The 15476-nt window shown below is 42.4% G+C and overlaps 1 non-coding gene across 1 annotated transcript; it reads left to right on the forward strand.

Moving 5' to 3' along the window:
- The first annotated feature begins 11218 nt into the window (after positions 1–11218).
- On the forward strand, positions 11219–11325 carry LOC131241754 (small nucleolar RNA R71). The gene has a single exon (XR_009169316.1). It is a non-coding gene; the product is annotated as a small nucleolar RNA R71 (small nucleolar RNA).
- The last annotated feature ends 4151 nt before the right edge of the window (positions 11326–15476 follow it).

Genomic DNA, 15476 nt, shown 5'->3' on the forward strand with positions numbered 1-15476 from the left:
TCCTCCATATTGAACCCGAGTAGAATGGAACTTGTAGTGGCATTATGAGCTTCGGCTGGAATTAAAGAAAGAGTCGGCTCACTTGCAGCAACTGAAGCTTGGCCCACCAAAGCACCCTGGTCTGCCAGGGCAGCTTGGCCTGTAACCATTGGCCCACCTTTGCCTGTGCAACTATCACATTTTTTCTTTGCCTGTAACTCATGCCACCACTCGGGATAGCCATTGAGCTTGAAACACGTCTCCCGACTGTGTTTAGAACCTCCACAATGAGAGCATTTCTGCTCGTCAGATGTAGTCTTTGACTTAGAAGTGGAAATCGGCTTTCCATTTTGGAGGAAACTCGGTGTAGGAGCTCCAACCTTCAAGCTTTTGGAGGCCATCACAGCACCCAGTAGTTCTTCGCTCGTGGTCCCTGTCATCACGGCTTGCCATATCACCTCCTGCCGGACATGGGCGTACGCTTGCTCCACGGTGGGTAACGGTTGAATTTGGAGAATATCCCTCCAAATGCTGTCTAGCCGATCATCCAGGCCATCTAGAAAGATATACACTTGGTCTTCTTGTACCATGATGTTATACTTCTGAATATCTGCCTGGCACTGCATCGGATTTGGCCTTTGTAAGTCAATTTCTCTCCACAATCCCTGCAGATCATTGTAGTATCTCTCTAGTGAGCCACCCGCTTGCTTTAGACGTGTTACTTAACGCCGGAGGTCATACACTTGGGAGGCATCGCTCCCATCGAAATAGGTCGTTGCTATGGCATCCCACACCATTTTTGCTATTGGAAATTTGATGAAATTTCCAATCAATGATGGATCCATGGAATTAATCACCCAACCCTTCACTATGGCATTGTCGGTACGCCATTTGTGGAAGTTTGGATCTGTCGATGGAGGTTGGGGAAAATCACCGTTGATATACCCCAATTTGTCTTTGCCGGATATGTACATTTCCACCACCTAAGACCAAAGTGCGTAGTTGGTCCCATCCAACTAAATCCCAATTGGTGCGGTGGCCATGTTGGTAATCTGGGTCAGAGCTGAGGTTTTTGACAGCACCTCAGCCATTTTTGTATTGAACTCAGACAAGATAGAAGATGAGAGAGACTTGTCTAAATGCGAGTCTGCATCAGCCATGATGCAGGGTGCTTGTCTATGTTTTATGTTTCGGATGACAAAGGATAGGGAAGAAAGAACCGCTTTGACACCATATCAAGTTTTTGGGGGAACAATTCAGATTCTATATTTCGTACATTTTCCTTTACACAGTGATGGTATATAACAAATAATACTCCTATTTTGGTGTACACAAATCTCGCTATCAACTATAGAAAATCTTGGCTATAATTGTTGATTTCGTTGGGCTTTAGTTGACCCTATGATGTAGGGATTTTTATCCCTTAATTTGCTCCTCTAATCTTCGACAGACAACTCATGCCAACAAGAGGATATTCTGGAAATGGTCCATCCATGATTGGACCTCACTTGACAAGGTTTTGATCTGAGTCACTAGAAAACTCAATCACAAGTTTGCTTTTATCACAAGTATGAAAGACGTACACAAGCTTTTAGGGATTGTTTGGACAACCAAAAGTATTTTATGGTTAAAAACAAGACCAGGACTAGAAATAATAGTTTAGTTATGAACAAATTTTAACTTGGTTTGATATATATATATATATATATATATATATATATATATATATATATATATATATATATATATATATATATATATATATATATATATATATGTTGATATGGAACAAATTTTAACTTGGTTTGATAAATTTTAAAAATAATGTGCTATTATGAAATTTAAATTAAATAACTGTGTACCATCCACCAGGCATCCACTAATCTAACAACTAAAATATAATTTCACTATTTTATATTGGTTTATGATCCATCTAAAGTGGGGCCCAATATTTGAATGGTTTAATTTGAGTTATATACTTCTTATATTTTTTTGTTTATGATTTGTCTAAAGTTGGGACCACTATTTGGACTATTTAATTTTAAGTACATATTTTTCATGAAAGGCTATAAAGGAAAGGGTGGCAATGGGCTAGCTATATCTTGACAAGCCCAAGTAAGCTTTTAGCCTAGGCTTGACCTATTGCGAGGTCCGTGAGCTAGTATTATATTGCGCAGCATGCCAACAATACAGTGAACCAAGATATAATCTTAAGTCTCACCCACAAACGATAAACAAGAAGAAATATAAACTAGAAAAAGAATCAAAGCATTCCAAACAAACCACAAGACAAGCTTTATGTGGAAAAACTCCAACAAGGGTAAAAAACCACGGATGCAAACTTCCACTATGAAGAAAAATGAAGATTACAAGGCAATATACTAACCTCTCCTTTGGAAGTACATAGAAAACTCTTTGCCCACACTTTAGAATTATTTTCCATATATTAAAAAAGCCCTAGAGACTCCTATTTATAGTTTAGGCAACTTTCCTTTCGCACCCTTGTGAAAACCGACTCAAATTTCCGTAGTCCGCATCAAATCTAGAAACGAACTGCGTAACCTCGATGGGTCGAGCAGACCCCACGACCGGTCGAGCACCTCGGAATCCAAAATCTGATGCTTGTTGGACTTTGAGTCGAGCCAGTCCACGACTGCTCACGACTGGTCGAGTGGGGCACTCGACCGGTCGAGCATGGGCCACGATCGGTCGAGCAGCCCCCAGATGTGGCTCCACATCTCAACAATTTTCCACTTGGAGACACATCATCATAAACCTTTGTCTTCTACATTCGGAGTGCATCGCCTCCCCATCTTCAAACCTGAAGACCAATCAAAGCTGAACAAAGCTTCAGCTTCTCCCGTGTGACCGTCTTGGTCAGCATATCCGTAAGATTTTCATTTGTATGAATATTTTTCAGAGCAATCGATCCATCTCCAGTAACGAACGTATGAAGTGATATCTGATGGCAATATGCTTGGTCCTTGAATGAAAAACTGAATTCTTAGTGTTCACTCCCCAAGTGCAGGGTTGTGATGTAGTAATAAACTCGGTAGGACCGAGGTCGAATCCACAGGGACTGATACCTGTACGTTATCCGAAACCAAGAAGAACTAGAACTAGACTAAGATGTGATCTAAACCAAATAGAAATTAAGGAATAATTGTGGAAGAATTATCTAAGACTTTTAGGAATTCAGAGGACGGGAACTAGGGATTCAGAGGATCCACTTGTAGAGATCAGGGAGATCGTATGCCAGGATCACAAATTATGGAAATTTACTGAACTGCCATTGATATAGGTTTCAAGAGATGCAAGGTGTATGAATTAGAATGGATTCCATCATCTAACCATGCCCAGGAGACAAAGTAAACAACAGGATTAAACTAATTACCAACCAATCAACAATGTATGAAAATCAGGAAGGGTACGACATCCAACCATGCCCAGGAGACGATGGTGAACATCAGGGCTTCCTGACATTATAATCAAAATAAGAGAAGAGGAATACTCAAAGCCATTGCAAGCCCATTGTAATTTCAGTCACAACATGCCATTAAAAACTAAAAATATTCCCATAAAATTAAATCAAAAATCTCTTCAATCTAATCAAAGGGCACCAGCAACATCTCTCCCATCAGGCTACAAGCTTCACCTCTTAGCCCTAGCTAAGAGGTTTAGCCTAGCGTGATCATGCTAGAACCAAAAAAAGTCAAAGGAAAGACATCAATAAAAGGAAAAGAAAAAGGAAAACAAAAGGAGTTCCCTGTTTCTTTTCTTCAATCATCCAAGCCTTCAAACCACGCCAGCCTTACCTCCCGAAAACAAAACCCAAAAGCTTCCTCAGCAGCAGCAACTGACCTCGTGCAGCAGCAACCGCCACCTCAGCAGTAAAGCCCGTGCAGCAGCCGCCCACCACGCACAGCAACCACTCTCTCCGAAATTACCCTTTCAACCAAACCGTAACTGCCTTTTTATCTTTCTTCTCACCTCCCTTCTGTGGAGTCCTGGCAGGACTCAGCTGCGGAAGCTGGGACTCCTTGTATGTAGAGCAGGAGGTCCGTGCGAAAGGCCGGAGATCGCGGACGAGTTGGTTGCGGAGACGCACAGCAGCCAAACTCGGAGTCTTCTCCTCTTCTTCTTCTTTGCTTTCCTTCCAAAAGGACAACGTCCTCTGGGAGCTTTCTGGCCCACCTACATGATGAACGGCTCGGATCAGCCGTCCGACCGCCCCCAAGGGCGTACAACTCGCCGTGAAAGTCGGACGGCGTCCGGTTGCGAAAACAGGGTAGCGTCATTGACGCTGTGACGATGGTGGGTCCCATTTCAATATCTTTTTGGAAAATCCGATCCGTCCACTGCGTTCTACTCGAAAAATCAGGTGGAAAGCACTACTTTTGGTCCTCATTTCATGTGGCCCACGTTATCTTTCAAGTCACCGTTAATCATCCGTTTTAACAGCTGAAATCCACTCTCCATTATCTTCCGAGATTACGCCACCTAGGCGATGTTCACGCCCACCCTCTTGATACAATGGACGGTTCGGATCATCACTTCAGGTGTTGAGTGGGCCCCACTGAGGACCGGAGTCGGCCGTGTAAACGCTGTTACGTTTTTGAAGAGGACGCGGTTCAGCGGTGGCTGACCCTTTGTAGGAATTCGGTGCACCACAAGAGTGCACCGTCTATGCACTCGCATGCTCCTTGTGGGGTCCATCATGATGTATATATGAAATCCGCTCCGTCCATCCATTCTGTCACATCATTTAGACCGTGGAGACCGGAGATGAAGCAGATCTAAACAGCAGGTGGGTCCCACTTAAGGATTTAAGGGGCTGATCTGTCCGTTGGGCCACTTTCATAGTGATCCAGGGGCTGAAATTTTACGTGTACGGTTTATTTATGGTCCTCAAGCCACGTGTGAAGTTTCGAACTGATCAGATGGTGGGGACCCTATGATCTTGCATTTTGGACACTTTTCAGGCCACTTGAGCTTCGATTCCTCGATTTCTGCGGACCCCTGGTGTATAATTCCGTCGCTCTTGGTCTTCTGGAGTCTGTCCCATGCTTTAGTGTCATCAGATCGGTAAATCCATGCTTTTTAGTGTCCTTTCCCAGTCCAAGCTCATGAAGGCGCCCTGCATCACAAATTCAACTAAATTAGGCTATTAAACGGTGTCATGCTTGTAAATCCATGCAATAAATGGGTCTGATATGCAATATTTGACCCTCAACACAACCCCCAACCAGCATTTTGCTAGTCCCGAGCAAAGTATGCGAAAAATAAGTTGAGAATTACAGGAGAATTTCTATGAACTCGAGTGATTTTGGAAAACAATCTAGATATTCAGAATTCAACAATTCATGAATGTTGGGCCTTACTCTCTCCTAGACTCAAACACACGATAAACTTCATTCAAAGTATTAGTCCCTTAATTAGAAATAATTCTAAACATTGAGTTCCACAGATGTAAAGTGTAATCCCAACTTTCAACATTAATATTCAAGTCTTTATTTCAGGATATTGTCGGTAATCAACAAGAGAATTTATAATAACCAAAGCTTGCCTCAAAGATCATCTTTTCATTCCTTCAGTTTTTTTTTTTTTTTTTTTTTTTTAAATTAAAAGTAATGCCAAGAAGGGGAATGAAGTCCACACTTATAGGGAGCAAACCTATACTGAAGATTCTTTGCCTAACCTTTCTCGACGATATCTCTTCCTTTTAATTGATCTTGACGGGCAATTGTTCAAGTTGGTTCCTTCTATGCTTACTGATCACCAAATTAACCCTTCAGTTTCAAACTGAAATCTTAATATGTAAGCGAGATGTGACATGTGAAATCATGACTCAATCAATGTTTACAACTTCTAATCATGGATTAATAATTAAACTTAACTGTGAAATCTAACGAGCAACTGAATCCACTAGCAGTAAATCACCAACATTCCATATCCTGTAATTCTAAATCAAAGATGGTCGTCCAATCACTTTGAATTCACCAGAAAGTCCAGAGAAATTTTAAAAATTTTCACAATTTTTGCTCAAGAAAATACTGATTAGGTAACCTAATCTCCCACCCGCAACTTAAAAGCTACATTGTCCTCAATGTAAAGGATATGAGTATGGAATGCGCATAGAACAACAAAAGTAAAGAAAAAGTGAAGGGAAGATAGTACCTGGATGATGAATCGTGAGGGACTTTCCAAGAGATCGCAGCATGGAATCCGGTCAGCACGAGAGAGAAAGTAAAACAAAACTAACAAAAATAAAATCCTACCTATACCACTTTCGCAGGTGCTCTCGATTACATTTAGCGCATGCAACAAGCCTTGAAACCCCTAGGTTACCCCTAGTGGACGAGTTGTAGTCTCGTGAGGGTTTGCAGTAATGTTGCCCACAAACATTGAACTAATGAATGAGAAAAGTGAAAAGCTGGGTTGCCTCCCAGGAGCGCTAAGTTTGACGTCTTCAGCCAGACTAAAGCAACTACCATAATCCTATGAAAGCGATAAACCTACCTATACCTCCATCAGACTAGGAGATCAGTCCTGGTAAACAGGATCAGTCAGAGGCATGGACATGTCCTCTGAATCAAATTTCTCGACAAATGGCTTTAAACGATGTCCATTTACTTTAAACTCCTTGCCATTGTCGGGATCTCTTATCTCAACGGCCCCATGAGGAAAAACAGTAACAACAATGTAAGGGCCGGTCCAACGAGATCGAAGCTTACCCGGAAAGAGATGTAATCGAGAATTGTACAAAAGGACCTTCTGACCAGGCGTGAATGATTTTCGCAAAATGTGTTGGTCATGAAATGCTTTCATCTTGTCCTTGTAAATTCTCGAATTATCGTACGCATCATTCCGGATTTCTTCAAGTTCATTCAATTGAAGTTTACGTAGCGAGTCAGCGTTGTCCAGATTGAAATTAAGATTTTTGATTGCCCAGTACGCTTTATGTTCCAACTCCACAGGCAAGTGATAAGCTTTCCCATAGATAAGTCTAAAGGGAGACATTCCAATAGGAGTTTTAAATGCAGTACGGTATGCCCATAAAGCATCGGTCAATCGGATTGACCAATCCTTACGATCTGGGTTAACCGTTTTCTCCAAAATGTGTTTGATCTCCCTATTGGAAATCTCAGCTTGTCCACTTGTCTGTGGATGGTATGGGGTGCTCACCTTATGAGAGATACCGTATTTCTTCATTAAGCTCTCGAATGGTCTATTACAAAAGTGTGAGCCCCCATCATTAATGATGGCTCGAGGCGTTCCGAATCGAGAAAGGATGTTCTCTTTTAGGAATTTAATGACCGTGCGATGGTCATTCTTTCGACACGGAATCGCTTCGACCCATTTAGTGACATAATCCACGGCGAGCAAAATATACAGATTCCCAAACGATTGGGGGAATGGTCCCATGAAATCGATGCCCCAGCAATCAAATGCTTCAATGATAAGAATGAGATTCAAAGGCATCATATTTCGACGGGACAATGCTCCCAATTTTTGACAACGCTCACAAGCTTTGCAAAACTCATGAGTATCCCTAAACATAGTGGGCCAGTAAAAGCCACACTGCAGAATCTTGGCCGTGGTCTTTTTAGCGAGAAAAGTGACCACCACAGCCTTGAGTGACAGAAGGAGATGACGCTCCGATGCTCATCGTCTAGTACACATCTCCTTAGAATTTGGTCCGGCAATATTTAAATAAGTAAGGATCATCCAGGAAAAGTTGCGCACCTCGGTGAAAAATTTCTTCTTATCTTCGCATCACTGTGTCGGTATGGCACCGTAGCAAGATAATTAGCAATATCGGAACCAAGGTGAATGGGAGACTCGAAACAGTTGTTCATCCGGGAACATATCATTGATATGGGTCGCCTCAAGGGAATCAGGTATTAAGGCGAGAAAGGTGATCGGCCACTACATTCTCTACTCCTTTTTATCTTTAATTTCCAAATCAAATTCTTGGAGTAGAAGGATCCATCGTATCAAGCGGGGCTTAGAATCATTCTTAGAGAGAAGATACTTCAGTGCTGCATGATCCGTATAGATAATGATCTTGGATCCGATCAAGTAGGACCTAAATTTGTCCAAGGCGAACACTACGGCTAAGAGTTCCTTTTCCGTAGTCGAGTAGTTCACCTGGGCGGGATTTAGAGTCCTACTCGCGTAATGAATGACGTAGGGCTTCTTATCTTTTCTCGGGCTAAGACCGCCCCAAGAGCATAATCAAGCGTCGCACATAAGCTCAAAAGGAAGGTTCCAAGTCGGGTGGCCGCATGATAGGTGCGGTGGTTAACGTGCCTTTAAGCTTGGTGAAAGCTTCCTGGCACTGCTCGATCCACTCGTATGGAACATCCTTTTGAAGAAGATTACATAAAGGGACGAGAGAGAAGACTAAAGTCCTTTATGAATCGCCAGTAAAATCCTGCGTGTCCTAAAAAGGATCGCACGTCTCGATGTTCTTGGGTGGAGGTAGGTTAGAGATAAGATCGATTTTTGCCTTATCTACCTCGATTCCTTTGGACGAGATGATATGCCCAAGGACAATTCCCTTCGAACCATGAAATGGCACTTCTCCCAATTAAGTATCGGGTTCTTTTCTTCACATCTTTTCAAGACACATTTAAGGCTTTCCAAGCACTTGTTGAAAGATGGACCGTAAAAGAGAAATCGTCCATAAAGACCTCTAGATATTGCCCCACCATATCGGAAAGATACTAAGCATACATCGCCGAAAGGTGGCGGGGGCATTACATAGTCCGAATGGCATCCTTCGATAGGCAAAAGTGCCATAGGGACATGTAAATGTGGTCTTTTCCTGGTCTTGAGGGCTATCTCTATCTGGTTATAGCCCGAAAACTCGTCAAGAAAACTCTAGAATAGGAATGACCAGCTAACCTTTCCAGGATCTCGATCAATGAATGGTAAAGGGAAGTGGTCTTTCCTCGTGACGTATTCAACTTCCCGTAGTCAATGCACATTCTCCAACCGGTAGTGACTCTAGTTGGCACGAGTTCAATATTAGCATTGGCTACGATGGTGATTCCGGACTTCTTAGGGACCACTTGAGGTGGACTCACCCCATGACTATCAGATATAGGGTATATAATACACACGTCAAATAGTTTAAGAACCTCGGCTTTAACCACTTCCTTCATGTTTGGATTTAGTCTACGTTGTGGTTACCGAGCGGTTTTTGCATTATCCTCAAGATATATGTGGTGAGTACAAATCGAGGGATCGATTCCTTTGAGGTCCGCTATCGTCCATCCCAGGGCTCCTTTATGCTCAATGAGAGTAGATATAAGCATACTCTCCTGTTCTTTCTCCAGGTGGGCAGAGATCACCACCGGGTATGTCTCATCTTGACCCAAATATGCATATTTCAAATCAGCGGGCAAAGGTTTTAGGTCAAGCTTCGGCGGCTTGAGGTTAGACGGTAGAGGCACTACATCAGTTTGTGGTAATTCTTCAAATTGTGGCCTCCATCGGTTAACTTCAAGTACCGGTGCAGTATCAAGTAAGGCGCACGTCTCCCTAATCATGTCATCATCAAAATCATGGGAGTGGGCCAGGCACGTCTCTAGATGGTCGGAGGATAAGGTCAGAGGTGTCGTATCTTCCACGAAAGAGTCAATCATGTTAATGTCGTGGAACTCGTCATCATCCTCTGAATTGCTGCCGTTATTGAAAAAAATGTTTGACTCCAATATCAAATTTCCAAAAGACATAGTCATGATACCATTCCTGCAATTGATAATTGCATTTGACGTGGCAAGGAATGGGCGACCAAGAATGACAGGAATCTGAGTGCTCATGTTATTGATGGGTTCAGTGTCCAGGATGATAAAGTCTACAGGGTAGTAAAATCTATCAACTTGGACCAACACATCCTCAATTATCCCTCTTGGTACACGAACAAAGCGATCAGCAAGTTGTAGTGTGGTTAGGGTGGGTTTTAATTCACCCAAACCTAACTGTTTGTATACCGAGTAGGGAATCAAGTTGACGCTCGCTCCTAAGTCAAGAAGTGCGTGATCAATTCGATGGTTCCCGATTACACATGATATGGTTGGGCTACCGGGATCCTTGAATTTCTGCGGCACGTCTTGCTTCAGGATGGCGCTCACTTTCTCAGTCAAGAAGATTTTCTTTTGAATAATTTTCCGTCGCTTGGTCGTGCATAAGTCTTTTAGGAATTTGGCATATGAAGGTATCTGTTTAACGACATCAAGTAGAGGAATGTTGACTTTCACCTGTTTCAACACCTCTAGGATATCCTGAGAGTTAGAGAGAGGTTTTGGTGAAACCAACCGTTGGGGGAATGGAGCAACTGGCTTCTCTAGAAGTTCCGGTTCCACTTTTTGTGGGGCATCAGTGGATCCATCATTGTTGTCCTCTTCTGGTTCTTGAGGCTTTTCGGGCTTAACCGGAAGAGTTTTATCAATGATCTTCCCACTCCTAAGAGTGGTGATGGATTTAGCATGCCCCATCTGATTTGAAGAGCTGGGATCATTATTCTCGTACTGCGGTTTAGGATTGGGGAGAGGTTGTGCAGGAAGCATCCCCTTTTCTATAACCGTCATACGAGAATCTATCTTTTGCATAAAATCTGTGATTCCCCGCATTGCCTGAGCCAGCTCTTGTATGGGATTTTGAACCGGTTCCTCTTGAGGTTTCACTTGATTTGGATTTTGATTGAAGAAACCTGGAGGAGTCGCCGTTTGTCCATTCCTCCAACTAAAGTTTGGATGATTTTTCTAGCCAGGATTGTATGTGTTGGAGTTAGGTCCAGTAAAAGGTCTTTGATAGTTATTTACGGCATTGGCTTGTTCATTCAACACTCCTCGAAAGGCAGGTATTGTAGGACAGTTTTCAGTTGTGTGAATGTTGCAATCACAGATGCCGCAAACAATTTCATTGACCTTATCCTTCTTTCCTTCCATGGCCTCAACTTTCCTTATGAGCGTAGTCACTTTACACTTGAGATCATCCTCTTCTTTCAAGAGATATAATCCACCTTTCTCCTTTAATTGAGTCGGCCTAGACGTGGTGTTCGACTTTGGGTAATAGTCCCAAGATTGTGTTTTTTCAGCAAACTATCGAGGTAGTCCCATACCTCGTCGATATCTTTATTAATGAACTCTCCATTACACATTGTCTCGACCATTTGGCGCATGGAAGATGTCATCCATCATAGAAAAAATTTGTAATGCGCCACGTTTCAAATCCGTGTTGTGGGCATGAATGACCAAATCTTTGAACCTTTCCCAACATTGAAAGAATGTTTCATCTTCCTTTTGGGCAAAGTTCATGATCGCTTTCCTGAGGAATCCTTTTATGATGTGGGAAGAATTTTTTATGAATTCCCTCGCATGTCATTCCATGTGCCAATGGATCTAGGACGCAGATGAATGTAACCACGTCTTAGCTTTCTCTTTTAAGGAAAAAGGAAAGAGTTTCACTCTTTGTATCCTCGGATACATTAGGAAAACATAATGTAGCTATAATTTCATCGAACTCTTTCAAATGCAAATATGGACTCTCGATTCAAGTCCATGGAATTTGGGAAGGAGTTGGATAACTCCTGGCTTGATGTCCATTTGTCCTGTGTTTTCAGGAAAAATCATGCATGAGGGCGTACTCACTCCCGCCGGTTGTAGAAAATCTCGTAAAGTACGAGGCGGGGGTGCCTGTTGCACCTCATTTTCATCCTGGGTATCCTCCACCCTGGGTGGAAGTAGAGGAGGTTGGTCTTCAGCCATAACCTCAGTTAACTCAGGGGATTTCGAGCGGTGTCTAATCCTGCGATGGATAGTCAACCCCTCAACTAATCCTCCTTCAGTCAAGAGACGTCGAGTGTTGTCACGGGCCCACTTGGGCATGAAACACTCGCAGCCCTCAATCAAATTCAAAGTCTAATCCTAAGAAAGGAAAAGGAAATCTAAAAAGAAAAGAGAGTTGGAAAGAAATTACCAAATTGGAGTCCTAAGTTAAGGGCCTGCAAAATAAAAATAAAATAAGTTAAATTCTAAAAGAAAGATAGCAGTAAATCAATTTCTAAAAGAAGAAATTTTTAAAAGAAAGTGAAGATTTCTAAAATAAATTAGGAAAGATCTAAACTAGAAAGTAGATAATTAAAAGAGAACTGAAAGATAAGAAGTAGGGAAAGAGCTTACCAAATTAGAAATTTCTATCTTAAAGGCCTATAAAATAGGAAGGTTAGTTTCTAAACAAATATTCTAAAAATAAATTAGGAAACAAAATTAGATTCTAAAAGTGTTAGAATTAGAAAGTTACTAAGATGAAACAAAAATAGAAAGTTAATTTCTAAAAAGGGAAAGAAATAACCTAAATTCTAAAAATAAACTATTTCCTAGAATTAGAAAAATTCTAAAATTTACACCTTAATTCTAAAAACAGAAAAAGTAGAGAGATTAGGAAGGAATTACCAATTGAGAAACTTATGTCCAGATCCTACAAAATAGGAAACAAGTTAGTTTTGAACTCAAATAGAAATAAATAAATAAATAAATAAAACTAAGGTCAGTAAAATCCTAATCTTAAACTAATCCTAAAACCAATTAATTTCAGAAAATCGTAACCGTCAGTCCCCGGCAACGGCGCCAAAAACTTGTTCACTCCCCAAGTGCAAGGTTGTGATGTAGTAATAAACTCGGTAGGACCGAGGTCGAATCCACAGGGACTGATACCTGTACGTTATCCGAAACCAAGAAGAACTAGAACTAGACTAAGATGTGATCTAAACCAAATAGAAATTAAGGAATAATTGTGGAAGAATTATCTAAGACTTTTAGGAATTCAGAGGACGGGAACTAGGGATTCAGAGGATCCACTTGTAGAGATCAGGGAGATCGTATGCCAGGATCACAAATTATGGAAATTTACTGAACTGCCATTGATATAGGTTTCAAGAGATGCAAGGTGTATGAATTAGAATGGATTCCATCATCTAACCATGCCCAGGAGACAAAGTAAACAACAGGATTAAACTAATTACCAACCAATCAACAATGTATGAAAATCAGGAAGGGTACGACATCCAACCATGCCCAGGAGACGATGGTGAACATCAGGGCTTCCTGACATTATAATCAAAATAAGAGAAGAGGAATACTCAAAGCCATTGCAAGCCCATTGTAATTTCAGTCACAACATGCCATTAAAAACTAAAGAATATTCCCATAAAATTAAATCAGAAAAATCTCTTCAATCTAATCAAAGGGCACCAGCAACATCTCTCCCATCAGGCTACAAGCTTCACCTCTTAGCCCTAGCTAAGAGGTTTAGCCTAGCGTGATCATGCTAGAACCAAAAAAAGTCAAAGGAAAGACATCAATAAAAGGAAAAGAAAAAGGAAAACAAAAGGAGTTCCCTGTTTCTTTTCTTCAATCATCCAAGCCTTCAAACCACGCCAGCCTTACCTCCCGAAAACAAAACCCAAAAGCTTCCTCAGCAGCAGCAACTGACCTCGTGCAGCAGCAACCGCCACCTCAGCAGTAAAGCCCGTGCAGCAGCCGCCCACCACGCACAGCAACCACTCTCTCCGAAATTACCCTTTCAACCAAACCGTAACTGCCTTTTTATCTTTCTTCTCACCTCCCTTCTGTGGAGTCCTGGCAGGACTCAGCTGCGGAAGCTGGGACTCCTTGTATGTAGAGCAGGAGGTCCGTGCGAAAGGCCGGAGATCGCGGACGAGTTGGTTGCGGAGACGCACAGCAGCCAAACTCGGAGTCTTCTCCTCTTCTTCTTCTTTGCTTTCCTTCCAAAAGGACAACGTCCTCTGGGAGCTTTCTGGCCCACCTACATGATGAACGGCTCGGATCAGCCGTCCGACCGCCCCCAAGGGCGTACAACTCGCCGTGAAAGTCGGACGGCGTCCGGTTGCGAAAACAGGGTAGCGTCATTGACGCTGTGACGATGGTGGGTCCCATTTCAATATCTTTTTGGAAAATTCGATCCGTCCACTGCGTTCTACTCGAAAAATCAGGTGGAAAGCACTACTTTTGGTCCTCATTTCATGTGGCCCACGTTATCTTTCAAGTCACCGTTAATCATCCGTTTTAACAGCTGAAATCCACTCTCCATTATCTTCCGAGATTACGCCACCTAGGCGATGTTCACGCCCACCCTCTTGATACAATGGACGGTTCGGATCATCACTGTACCGGCGGACGACAGCGAAAACGCTGTTGCGTTTTTGAAGAGGACGCGGGTCAGCGGTGGCTGACCCTTTTGTAGGAATTCGGTGCACCGCAGGAGTGCACCGTCTATGCACTCGCATGCTCCTTGTGGGGTCCATCATGATGTATATATGAAATCCGCTCCGTCCATCCATTCTGTCACATCATTTAGACCGTGGAGACCGGAGATGAAGCAGATCTAAACAGCAGGTGGGTCCCACTTAAGGATTTAAGGGGCTGATCTGTCCGTTGGGCCACTTTCATAGTGATCCAGGGGCTGAAATTTTACATGTACGGTTTATTTATGGTCCTCAAGCCACGTGTGAAGTTTCGAACTGATCAGATGGTGGGGACCCTATGATCTTGCATTTTGGACACTTTTCAGGCCACTTGAGCTTCGATTCCTCGATTTCTGCGGACCCCTGGTGTATAATTCCGTCGCTCTTGGTCTTCTGGAGTCTGTCCCATGCTTTAGTGTCATCAGATCGGTAAATCCATGCTTTTTAGTGTCCTTTCCCAGTCCAAGCTCATGAAGGCGCCCTGCATCACAAATTCAACTAAATTAGGCTATTAAACGGTGTCATGCTTGTAAATCCATGCAATAAATGGGTCTGATATGCAATATTTGACCCTCAACACTTAGCCAAGTGTATTACACTCTGACTATCACTGTAAGCTTGCAATCTGCTTGCTTCTTACCCAACTCTTCCATGAAACCTTGCATTCACACCATCTCCTTATACGCTTCCGCAGCCGCAAAATATTTTGCTTTTATCGTACTGATAGATACTATGTTTTGTAACTGAGAGACCCAACTGACTGCAGCATTACCTAGAGAAAAAACATAACCTATAATGCTTCTTCTGCTGTCAATATCTCATGCCAAATCTGAATCCACGTAGCCTTGTAGCTTGATTTTTGATCTACCACAACATAGTCCTACATTCTTAGTACTTACCAGGTATCTAAGGATCCACTTCACAGCTTTCCAATGTTCCTTCCCGGGGTTGTTCATGAACCTGCTAACAACTCTCATTGCTTGGGCAATGTCTGGTCTCGTGCTCACCATAACATACATGAGACTCCCTATAGCTGACGTGTATGAAACTTTAATCATGTAGTCCCGTTCCTCCTATGTCTTTGCACCTTGCTCCTTAGATAGCTTGAAGTGATTGGCTAATGGAGTGCTAACCGGCTTAACACCTCACATATTGAATCGATGAAGTACCTTAGCTATTTAATCTGCCTGTGACAAAACCAGTTTCTTGTTTTTTCTATCAC

The sequence above is a fragment of the Magnolia sinica genome, chromosome 3, assembly GCF_029962835.1.
Source record: "Magnolia sinica isolate HGM2019 chromosome 3, MsV1, whole genome shotgun sequence".
Taxonomy (NCBI): Eukaryota; Viridiplantae; Streptophyta; class Magnoliopsida; order Magnoliales; family Magnoliaceae; genus Magnolia; species Magnolia sinica.